This window comes from Myxocyprinus asiaticus, chromosome 7 (assembly GCF_019703515.2).
Source record: "Myxocyprinus asiaticus isolate MX2 ecotype Aquarium Trade chromosome 7, UBuf_Myxa_2, whole genome shotgun sequence".
NCBI lineage: Eukaryota > Metazoa > Chordata > Actinopteri > Cypriniformes > Catostomidae > Myxocyprinus > Myxocyprinus asiaticus.
Genome location: NC_059350.1, coordinates 24,493,331 through 24,506,374, shown reverse-complemented (window position 1 = coordinate 24,506,374; position 13,044 = coordinate 24,493,331).

Below are 13,044 nucleotides of genomic sequence, written 5' to 3'. Positions count from 1 at the left end.
TGGCTAGACGACTGGGTCAGAGCATCTCCAGAACGGCAGGTCTTTTGGGGTGTTCCCTGTATGCAGTGGTTAGTACCTAACAAAAATGGTCCAAGGAATGACAACCAGTGAACTGGCGACAGGGTCATGGGCGCCAAGGCTCATTGATGCACGTGGGGAGTGAAGGCTAGCTCGTCTGGTCCGATCCCACAGAAGAGCTACTGTAGCAAAAATTGCTGAAAAACTTAATGCTGGCCATGATAGAAAGGTGTCAGAATATACAGTGCATCGCAGCTTGCTGCGAATGGGGCTGCGAGCTGCAGACCTGTCAGAGTGCCGATGCTGACCCCTGTCCACCACCAAAAACGCCTACAATGGGCACGTGAGCATCAGAACTGGACCATGGAGCAATGGAAGAAGGTGGCCTGGTCTGATGAATCATGTTTTCTTTTAGATCATGTGGACGGCTGGGTGCGTCGTTTACCTGGGGAAGAGATGGCACAAGGTTGCACTATGGGAAGACAGGTCGGCGGAGACAGTGTGATACTCTGGGTAATGTTCTGCTGGGAAACCTTGGGTCCTGGCATTCATGTGAATGTTACTTTGACACGTACCACCTACCTAAAGATTGTTGCAGACCACGTACTCCCCTTCATGGCAACGGCGTTACCTGATGGCAGTGGCCTCTTTCAGCAGGATAATGCGCCTTGCCACACTGCAAAAATTGTTCAGGAATGGTTTGAGGAACATGACAGAGTTCAAGGTGTTGAATTGGCCTCAATTCCCCAGATCTCAATCCGATTGAGCATCTAGGGATGTGCTGGACCAACAAGTCCGATCCATGGAGGCCCCACCTTGCACCTCACAGGACTTAAAGGATTTGCTGCTAATGTCTTGGTGCCAGATACCACAGGACACCTTCAGAGGTCTTGTGGAGTCCATGCCTCAACGGGTCAGAGCTGTTTTGCCGGCACGAGGGGGACCTACGTGATATTAGGCAGGTGGTTTTAATGTTGTGTGTGTGTGTGTGTGTGTGTGTGTGTATATATATATATATATATCACACACTACCGGTCAAAAGTTTTGAAACACTTATTCTTTATTATAATTTTTTTTTCACATTTTAGAATAATAGTAAAGTCATCAAAACTATGGAATAACATAAATGGAACTATGGGAATTGTTGTGACTAAACAAAATCCAAAATAAATAAAAACTGTTATATTTTAGCATCTTCAAAGTAGTCATCATTTGCCTAGAATTTGCAGACATGTACTCTTGACATTTTCTCAACCAACTTCTTGAGGTATCACCCTGGGATGCTTTTTAAACAGTATTGAAGGCATTCCCGTCTATGTTGGGCACTTCTTGGCTGCTTTTCTTTTATTATTTGGTCCAAGTCATCAATTTCAAAAACTTTTAATTTTTAGTTTTGCAATGAAATAAATTAATATGGTGGCACAATTATGTTTTTGTCTACAAAACAAATTTCAAACATTTAAGCATTCGCCTTCAAATCAAAAGATTTTTAAGATCATGAGAAACATTTCAGTTGTGTTTTAAAACTTTTGACCATCTATGTATAATATACACATATACATACACGTGTGCATTCAGAAAGTATTCGAATCACTTCATTTTTTTCACATTTTATGTTGCAACCTTATGCTAAAATGCTTTTTTTTTCTTCTTCATCAAACTACACTCCATACCCTATAATGATAAAGGAAAAAACTGATTTTTGATAACTTTGCAAAATTATTAAAAAGAAAAAACTGATATCAAATTGACAAGTATTCAGACCCTTTGCTATGACACTTGAAATTTAGCTCAGGTGCATCCCATTTCTCTGGATCATCTTTGAGATGATTCTACACTTTGATTGGAGTCTACCTGTGGCAAATTCAATTGATTGGACATGATTTGGTAAGCCACACAACTGTCTATACAAGGTCTCGCAGTTGAAAATGCATATCAGAGCAAAAACCAAGCCATGAGGTCAAAGGAACTGCTTGCAGACCTCAGAGACAGGATTGTGTCGAGGCACAGATCTGGAGAAGGCTACAATCAAATTTGGCTGCACTGAAGGTTCTCGAGCACAGTGGCCTCCATAATGCTTAAATGGAAGAAGTTTGGAACAACCAGGACTCTTCCTAGAGCTGGCTGCCCGGCCAAACTGAGCAATTGGGGGAGAAGGGCCTTGGTAAGAGAGGTAACCAAGAACCCGATGGTCACTCTGGTTGAGCTCCAGAGATCATGTGTGGAGATGGGAGAAACTTGCTGAAGGACAACCATCACTGCAACACTCCACCGATCTGGGCTTTATGGCAGAGTGGCCAGATGGAAGCCTTTCCTCAGTGCAAGAATTTGCAAAAAAGCACCTAAAAGACTCGGGTATGATGAAACGAAGATTGAACTGTTTGGCCTCAATTCCACACGTCATGTCTGGAGGAAACCAAGCACCGCTCATCTCCTGCGCAATACCATCCCAGTGGTGAAGCGTGATGGTGGTAGCATCATGCTGTGGGGGTGTTTTTCAGCAGCAGGGACTGGTCAGGGTTGAAGGAAAGCTGAACGCAGTAAAATACAAAGATGAAACCTTTAATGAAAACCTGGTCCAGAGTGCTAGGGACCTCAGACTAGGCCGAAGGTTTACCTTCCAACAGCACAATGACCCCAAGCAAACAGCCAAGACAACGTAAGAGTGGCTTAGGGACAACTCTGTGAATGTCCTTGAGCGGCCCAGCCCAGACTTGCACCCAATCTAGCATTTCTGGAGAGACCTGAAAATGGCTGTCCACCGATGGTCCCCATCTAACCTGACAGAGTTTGAGAGGATCTGCAGAGAAGAATGGCAGAAAATCCCCAAATCCAGGTGTGCAAAGCTTGTCGCATCATACCCCAAAAGACTTGAGGCTGTAATCGCTGCCAAAGGTGCTTCAGCTAAGCACGGAGTTAAGGGTCTGAGTACTTATACCAATGTGATATTTCAATTTTTTTCTTTTAGATTTGCAGAGTTATCAAAAATCTGGTTTTTGCTTTGTCATTATGGGATATGGAGTGTAGATTGATGTGAAAAAAATAAAGCAAGCCTTTTAGCATAAGGCTGCAAAATGTAAAAAAATGAAGGGGTCTGAATACTTTCTGCATGCACTGTGTGTATATATAGTGTATATATACAGTGACAAGAAAGTATATGAACCCTTTGGAATTACCTGCATTTATGTATAAATTTGTCTTAATCTGGTTTGATCATCTAAGTTACAATAATAAACAAACACAATCTGTTTTAACTAATAACATACATTATTGTATTGTTCTTGTACATATTGAATATATTCAAACATTCACAGTGTAGATTTGGAAAAATTATGTGAACCCCTAGGCTAATGATGTTAAAAAATGCTAATTAGAGTCAGGAGTTGGCAAACCTGGCATCCAATTAATGAAACAAAAGTGTGAGTTAGAGCTACTTTGACTTTATATATAAAAATAGAAAAAATAAAAAAAGCTCTCAAAGCATTTTGGGTTTGCTATTCACAAGAAACATCTGCTGATGTGGACCATGCCTTGCAAAAAAGAGGTCTTAAACCTTAATATTTAAACAGGCATGGTGTCCATGGCAGGACATCATGAAGGAAGCTGCTGCTTTCCAACAAAAACATTTCTGTATGCCTTCAGTTTGCCAAAGACCACCATGACACTCCACACCGCTACTGAGAAAATGTTTTGTGGACCGATGAAACTAAGGTTGAATTGTTTGGAGAGAACACGCAGCACTACGTATGGCATAAAAAGGGCACCATATACCAACATTAAAACATCCCAACGGTGGAGGGAGCATTGTGATGTGGGGCTGCTTCATGGCCTGGACCACTTGTCATCATTGAGGGAAAAATTTATTCCCAAGTTTATCAAGATATACTACAGGATAATGTCAGAGTGGTTGTGTGCCAGCTGAAGCTCAGTAGAAGTTGAATGAAATGAAATAATGAAAACAATTCTTTGGAGTGGCCCAGTCAGAGCCCAGACCTTAACCCAACAGAGATACAGGGAATGACCTCTAGAGAGCTGTTCATATCAGACATCCTAAGAATATGGCTGAGCTGAAGCAGTTCTGTAAGGAAAAATGGTCCAGAATCAGGCCTGGCCCACCCAATCATGAACTTGGCCCACCTTGAGAACTACACCTACACCCACCCCTCCAACTGTTCAGCCCACCAGGCGGGTCCTATGGCTCACCTTACATCTTAGAGCTGGAGCCAGGCCTGTCCAGAACTCCATCTGAACATTGTGCAGGTCTAATCCACAGCTACCAGCGACACTTGGTTGAGGTTATTGCTGCCAAAGGTGGATCGACTACTTATTAAATCCTAGGGTTCACTTTTTCCACAGAACTGTGAATGTTTAAAGGGATGTGTTCAATAAAGACGTTAAAGATTATAATTGTTTGTATGATGTTAGCTTAAGCACATTTTGTTTGTTTATACTTGTGACTTTGATGAAGATGCGATCACGTTTTATGACCAATTAATGCAGAAAACCAGCTAATTCCAAAGGGTTCACATACGTTTTCTTGCCACTGTATATATGAGTACCCCCAGTCAGTTCCACACAGTGAGGTATAGATATTCTAAACCGATTAAGAAAACAATAACACTGGTATCGGGAGAGGAAAAATGTTTAGTGTACAGTGTGTGGGGATGCCCCGCTCAGGGTGTGCAAGGGGGAGACTGTGGGCAGAAGGGGTTCACTGCTGTTTTTAAGTGTGGTTCTCCAAGCATTACAGAGTGTACGGTGCAACTGTGACAGACAACAGCCTTAAATAAACACACTGTTTATAAGATCGGCCTCGTGTCTTCATAGCGACACTACAATACATTTGAAATCCCATTTCTTTAAACGGCTCATATAAAATGCCATTTTCAGTGGTCTCTGGAACAGTGCCTGGAGAAACCGGAAGTGTCTTTTCCCATACCAACTAATCGGGAAATCAAACATGGCTGTCATGCTACTATCCAAATGTGCCTAACCTTTTGGCCAGGGAATGAATGATCATTCCTGAAGGGGAGGGATGGCTGCAGCCAATGATCATCTTATCTCTACTAAACAGAGTGTAGTGTAGCATGTGTACCAATCTTAGGGTGGATTTAGATTTAGAGTCTTGTAGAACTGGGGCAGATTTTATTTTATTTTGGCTGTTATGTAGACAGGAAAGTAGAGGTTAGACAAGGGGAATGGGAGTGGGACATGACCCAGGTCAGACTCTAATCTGGGTCCCCATTAGCCAACAGCTCTTATAAGTCCTGAGCATGTACACTCCGCCACAGCTCTGACAGATGTTTATTTTTAATTAATTGTCCAGGGCTCCAGACTGCGACTAAAATGGTTGCAAATGCGACTAAAAATAATTGATTGCAACAATATTTTGTCGCCACTGGCTACATTCTGGTTGTGTGCGTTCACATGCGGTTTCGTCAGATATCATCTTGTGAGTTATTGAGGATATTTTTTAGAATGCGCACAACCAGTGTGTCTCGCAATGCTTTTCACCCATTCTGTTTCTGACGTACTCGCTGCACTACACGCAACAACAAACCCAGTGCGAGAGAGTCATGAACAAATTACTTTTTTGAATCACCTGAGATTCTTGAATTCATGAATCACCTGAAAAGAACTGAGGGTTTGAACTCAGGAGCTTAGGTTAGCAGTTTTAAACAGATTCACTTTCTCAGTGGATCAGCCGTCAGTGAGGTCACAACTGGGAGTGCAGACATTTCAAAATAAGAGTCCCATGTGTATTTCGGGCTTCTTTATAATTAAAAGTCCCGTATTGTGTACCACTTTTTTTTTCTTGTAATTATTGATTGGGATTGGAGTAGCACAGTAAACTGCATCTGGGATTTCATTCAGTTTGCACTTTTGTAGTCTCTGTGTCTGGGGCCATCCGGTAACAGTAAAAAAAAAACTAAGGTAATATTTCACATATATAAAATCAAGCTTTTGACACTTAGGACAACTGAGGGACTTGTACACAACTATTACACAAGGTGCAAACATTCATTGATGGTCTAGACGACAGCACACTACTATATGCATACTATATGTAAATATCTGTAATGTAGATTCTGAAGAGCAGTACTAAATAAAAACAAATATTTTCTCTTATATACATTGTGAACATTTATAAGACAAAAGGGAATGCAAACTTATCTTCTCAACTATATATACTGTTTATTAAACCTTCGACGAATGGGTTATCATCTGACTTTTCTTTGGTTTTATACCTTGTATCTGAACAGCAATCTAAATCGAGAAAATCTGTGATTTGGCTACTAAAAACAGCAATTTGGCTCCTTAATGTTTCAGTTTAGGAGCCAATGGCTCCTAAGTAATTTTTTTTAGTTTGGAGCCCTGTTGTTTCAGAAAGCACTTTCTTTTACAATAGTGTCAGCTGGCCTGTTCTTCCATCCTCAATCATCTCTACCATCTAGGGTTGCTCCGATACCAAAATTTTGGCTTCGGTACAATAGCAGCCCTGGTACCTCAGTATCGATACTAACTCGATACTTATCTCAGATTTTTGATGAAATTACACAGAAAATTACTTGTCTAAAATAACTGCATAAAGTCATATAGACACAAATTATGCCTTTTCTGAGATTAAAATTATGCATTCTGAGATGCTATTCTTTTCACCATAATTGTACAGAGCGGTTATCTGAGTTACCGTAGACTGTAATGGAGAAAGAGATCATTATAGAGTTCACAGCCATTTATACACTCAACACACTGATCTGTGGCTCTGCAGATGGATACTATTGGACACACTTCATGAAAATCAAGCATTAGTAGTGTGTGTTGCATTTGTGTGTGTGTGTGCGAGCCTGTGTGTGTTCGAGATGACCGGGCAGAGAGGCACCTCTTATTCATATTGTGGCGCACAGTGCATGTGACTGTATATTATTTCATTAAAAGACATCCTTCTGCTGTTTAATGATCACACTTGGCCATATAGAGGCTTTTTATTATTATTTTCAAATGGTCTTTGATTTCATCTCAACTCACATTACATTACAATTTATTACAAGCATACTTTAATGTGGTACCAAAATTAACAACAAGATGATATCGTACCATTTAAAAATGTTTGGTATCACGATATGTTGTTAGTACCGGTATACCGTGCAACCCTACTACCATCTTCAAAGTGTTCAGCTCCAGAATATGTTTGCAGCGGGATTAGCTGTTCAACTTTCTGTCTGTAGGCAGATTCATTTTTATGCTTTATGAGGCCAATGATACCTGTGTGTTAGAGCTGCACGATTAATCGTTAAAAGATCGTGATCTCGATTCAGACAGCCAAGCAATCTCATTTCTAAATGACAACGATTCAGCAATGAATATTAACGTTCCAGTGGCATGCATCTGTAGGGCGGTCACATTTAAATTAGAAATTCACTTAAAGACTCGTTTTTAAATGTTGATAAACTTTTATATGGCATCTACAAAACACAGTGCTCCTGCATGAGAATGCTGAATAAACTAAAACGCAATGGCCAAAGACGTTTGTCCAGCACAGTGCTTTACAAACTGCAGGGTGCAGCCATGATTAGCTAGGAGTGTGACATAATTTCTGTTCAGTTCAATATTTTAATAGCCACCGATGCTACAAAAATACCGGCATTACCAAGATCTGACTAAATTCGCTACCCGTGTGCTGTTTGATCACAGCTGGCTGCTTTCAAACGCTCACATGCATGTGTCTGCCCATACACGTGTCTTGTGATGAATGCAGCACTCCTGTACGAGACTGTGCGCTGTTTTTAATCAAAATGCCCCTCTTTGGGTGTTATTAAAGCAAACACAGCCGTTAATGTATAAGCAGACGGGACAAATTCTTCAAAATGTTAGATCTGTGCAATGTCTAAATATAAGCTGCTGCATGCTGTCTGTTATAGGCATTCAGGCATTCTTACTGCATCAAATCAGTATTAATGTAGATCTGTCACATAGTAAAGAGTGCCAAGTATTTTAGTTTCATTTTGCATTAAATTACCTTTTTTAATGTTATATATTATAATTTTTAAATGTTTAATTGCTAGTGTTGCTAAAAACTTAAAGCACTGTTTACTCTTGTCTATTACTGGCTCTTGAATAATTCCTTTACAAGCTTGAAACAAATTTTACAAGAGAAATACTGAAGGCCTTGTAGTTTTAGTTTAAATGGTTAATATTTAAAAACAAAACTTTTATAAAATAAGTGTTTTATTGTATATTTGCTTACAAGTGCAATACCAAGTTAACAGAACTGTTAATGAAGCTTTTTTTCTGCTCATTTTGCTTTTTACTTGGCATGTGAGAAACAAGTTAAATCGTTTTTTATTTTTTTTTTTTTTATGCAGTTTTTAATAGGATTTTTTTTTTTTTTTTTTTTTTTTTTTGCAATAATCACAAGGTGCTGTTTGGTTTATAAAATATTTGTTGTGCCCTCTTGTGGACTTAGGACATTTTCAATTTATATATTTGATTTACAACTTTATTGCATTTTTGCATAGATTGAAGCAGAGAACATTTAGTCAGAACCTCTAGTAAATTGTTACTTTGTTTAATACCCTTATATTAAGGGTTTTGTAAATCAATGAAATAAGCATTTTTCTTCAGAAGCATGAGATAATTGTGATCTTTATTCTAAGTAAAATTTGGTGCCACAAATCCTGTAAATCACAGGTTTTGTGACTGTTAACATATACAGTATGTGAACTACAGCCTGTCTGTAGTTTGAGCAGGAGATCCGATGACCACAGAACCTAAAGATAAAGGACACTCACCAATTACAAGTTAAACAGTATTCTGCTGAGGGCCGTATTGTGTAATACAGAGCAAGTTTGTGGTCTGTTCCTCCCTCCAAATAAGAATTATAACCTTTACACCAAGCAAGGTCTCTTTTGAGGTTTAACCTACTCTTTATTAGTGGGCATTATCTCTTGTTTTAAGATATTTGAAATTATTGAAGAGAATGAAAGCTAGGATTAATGGTGCACACAGGTGGCCCAATCAATCAACTGCTTCAAGTGGCTATAGCCAGTTCTCAGACACGATTATCTGTCGCTGATATACCACTTCTCACTAAGACTGTGGAAAACAATGTTTGCTAGTCAAGTAACAATTTTAGATTGGCTGGCCTTATCTACTGCTTTCAGCAACTTCTCATTATTATAAACTATTAGGCTACGCTTTATTTTCAGATAATGTTACCGGAGTATCAGCAGCAGCATAGAATTAGTTAGGTCAAGGTATCTCGCTCCAGTACACTTTTTTCCTTATATCTAGCCTAATTACTTGTTAGTAGGGTTGTCACTATACCATAAATATATCTTGCAATACTATAGCAGCTAAAGAATCATGATACCACTCATTCTGTTATTGTGTTCATTCTTAACAGTGTCTTTGAATAAAATGTTAGAATTTCAAATCAAACAAACAAAAGTCATGAAGAAAAATAGTAAAGCATAGGGCTGTCGTGATTATGCAATTTGGCTGATGATTATTTGGCCATCGTCCTGACGTCTTTGGTCATGAAGTCATTTGAGAGACTGGTGTTGGCCCACCTGAAGGACATCACTGGACCTTTTCTAGATCCTCTTCAATTTGCTTATCAAGCAAACAGGTCTGTGGAGGATGCAGTCAACATGGGATTGCATCATATCCTGCAACACTGGACAGACCAGGGACATATGCAAGGATCCTTTTTGTGGACTTCAGCTTTCAACTCCATCATCCCAGCTATTCTCCAGACTAAATTACACCAACTCTCTGTTCCCACATCTAACTGTCAGTGGATTACCAGCTTTCTGACGGACAGGCAGCAGCTAGTGAGACGAGGGAAATTCACTTCCAGCACATGTACAATCAGCACTGGTGCCCCCCAGGAATGTGTGCTCTCTCCACTACTCTTCTCCCTGTATACAAATGTCTGCACCACCAAGGACCCCTCTGTCAAGCTCCTGATGTTTGCAGATGACACCACTGGCATCAGCCTCATCCAAGATGACGATGAGTCTTTATACAGAAGGGAGGTGTAAGAAGGTTAAGGTTGGGAAAGGAGGTGGCGGGAACCGTCTGAACCGTCAAAATGATGTTTAATGAAAACAAAAAGACACAACATAAACGAACACACTGCAGCTGCGTGTGGCTCACTCTCCCCTGAATTGCCGCGTTCAGCTGCACTTATCCCTCTCCTTGGCTGATTAGCCCAATTGGGGGCCTGGCCCCGCCCTCTTCCTCATCACAGGAGGTTAAACAGCTGGCTGTCTGGTGCAGTCAAAACAACCTGGAGCTGAACACGCTCAAAACGGTGGAGATGATTGTGGACTTTAAGAGGAACACCCCAACACTGACCCCCCTCACCATTCTAAACAGCACTGTGGCAGCAGTGGAGTCATTCAGGTTCCTGGGCACTGCCATCTCGCAGAACCTGAAGTGGGAGACCCACATTGACTCCAGCAGAGGTTGTACTTCCTTCACCAGTTGAGGAAGTTCAACGTGCCACAGGTGCTCCTGATACAGTTCTACTCAGCAGTCACTGAGTCTGTCCTCTGCACTTCAATATCTGTCTGGTTTAGTGCAGCTATGAAATTGGACATCAGAAGACTGAAGAAAGAAGTTCAGACTGCTGAAAGGATTATTGGTTTTCCCCTGCACCCCTTCAAGAACTGTACACTTCCAGAGTGAGGAAACAGGATGGAAAAATCACTCTGGACCCCACTTACCCTGCCCACTAACTTTTTGAACTGTTGCCTTCTGGCCAATGCTACACAGCTCTGAGCACCAGAACCGTCAGGCACAGGAAAAAAATTTTCCCTATCCATCTCATGAACAGTTAAAACTGCCCCATTGAGCAATAATTGTGCAATTCACAGTTTAGTCTTTTTATATTATCCAACACATCCAACCTCTTCTGCCATTACATTCCCTTGCACTGTATATACCAGATTTGTATTTGCACTACGTATATGTGTGTGTGTGTGTGTGTGTGTGTGTGTGTGTGTGTGTGTGTGATATATATTTTAGTCTTATTGTGTATTCTATATATACTTTATTTTCTATCCAATTTTTATTCTTATTCTGTTTATTTATTTTTTTATTTTTTTATTAATATTATCTCTGTCTTGTTGCTGTATTGTATTGTTGTGCACTGGAAGTTCCTGTCACCAAGACAAATTCCTTATATGTGTAGGCATACCTGGTAGTAAAGCTGATTCTGTTTAACTGTCAAACAGAATTGCGATTATGACTATTAATTGTCCATTTTAGGGTTTTCACGATTATGATGATTAGGCTAATTGTCATAGAAATTGTTATGCTTTTGTCATAGGTTCATGAAGCACACATACACCATAAGTCATTTATTCATATTTAACCTTTAAGAATCTAAAAAATGTATGAAGGACATTGAAAATAATATTTAAATATCAAAATATTTAATTAGTCTTGGTCCATTTTGCATTTACACTGTTGTTGTTGGAACCCAGCTAACCTGAATAGCTATTATAAGAATGCAAGAGTAAAATATTTCTATCGAAAATGTGTCACTTCTAATGTTTTTAAATAGGCCTATACAAGTAAAGAAATTAATGTTTCCATTGTAAATATCAGTTAAATTAAGAAATAGTCGGTTACATTTACAGCTTCACCAACCTGACCTGATAAAATAAATACATTTTTAATTCAGAAAGAAGCACACCAAATGTCGGAACTTAAACTTTATTTCCCCCTCATATATGGTGCTATAATACTTTGGGTATTTAAAAATAATAATTATGGTTACCCAATTTGTAAAGTGTGAAGAAAAAAAAAATGCTATCTCATGCAGGGAACACTCTATAGGGGAGAGCTGTGGCTTTGTTGTGTATTCATTGTCAAGTGTCACATTTACTGCTATATTATACATGACAAAGTTAATAAATGAATTTTATTGACATAATACTTTAGTTTATCTTCTATTTTAATGATATCAGATACAGTTGTTAGAGGATTTTACACTGTAATATGGTCATGTTACAATGTGCCCTGCACCTGTTACAACATACCCCATAGGTTCATTCTTCATTTCATTTTCATTTTTACCAGGTAGACGGCAAAAAAAGTACACTCTGTATTGATGAAACAAGACCACATATTTTTACCAGATGTGTAAAATTAATGTGAAAAAAGAAAATTTATACAAACTTAAGAAAACCAACAAGTGTTAGTTTGTGCCCTGCTCTCCCCTACAACCTCCGTGAACATCATTCCAAAGAATTTGCGAAGATGAATGTAGGCCAAGTGAAAATATGGTAGGTAGGCTAAAGACCCCATTACATAAGATACATTTTTACCAGTTTTGAAATGACTCGTAGCAACCTTACGACAAGCCAACTGTTTGTTCATACATTTATTTTCTTAACCCTATGAAGGGCAAGAACATAACGATACAGAAAATGTATTCGTTGCTATTTTCCAACACATTGGTTCCAAATGTTACATTTCAAAAATAGCTTTTATTTTCAATTTTACAGCTGGTAGAAATCATGATTGAGATGACATTTGCCTAGGTGCTTAATTGCAGTGCAACAGTTAGCATACAATGTATATATTACTAATATGTTTTATTTGTAAAGTTTAAAAAGTGCTTAAGGCATAGGCCTACAGAAAAAAAATGGCAGCGATTTTAGGAGAGTTCTAAAGATGTAAAGAGGAAAGAAAATAGATTGTACAGGTGTACTTTTAGTCTAATACTTTATTTTAATTATATATTAATATAATAATAATACATAATATATACTCTGCACCCATTTACTGAGGCACTTCAACTTGGGAATTTACATTACTTGCGCTTGAATATCATATTTACGGGCAAATTGGCGTTTTTTTTTTTTTTTTTTTTTTTTTAGACATTTCCGTTAGAGCAAAGAATTGTAGGTTGTGAGTGCTCAATAAGGATACACCTTTTGCATCCTCCGAATTCCCGTGAAAGAAGGTCGCATTCGAAGGCTGTATTCGAAGTGTCCTACTCGCTTTTCT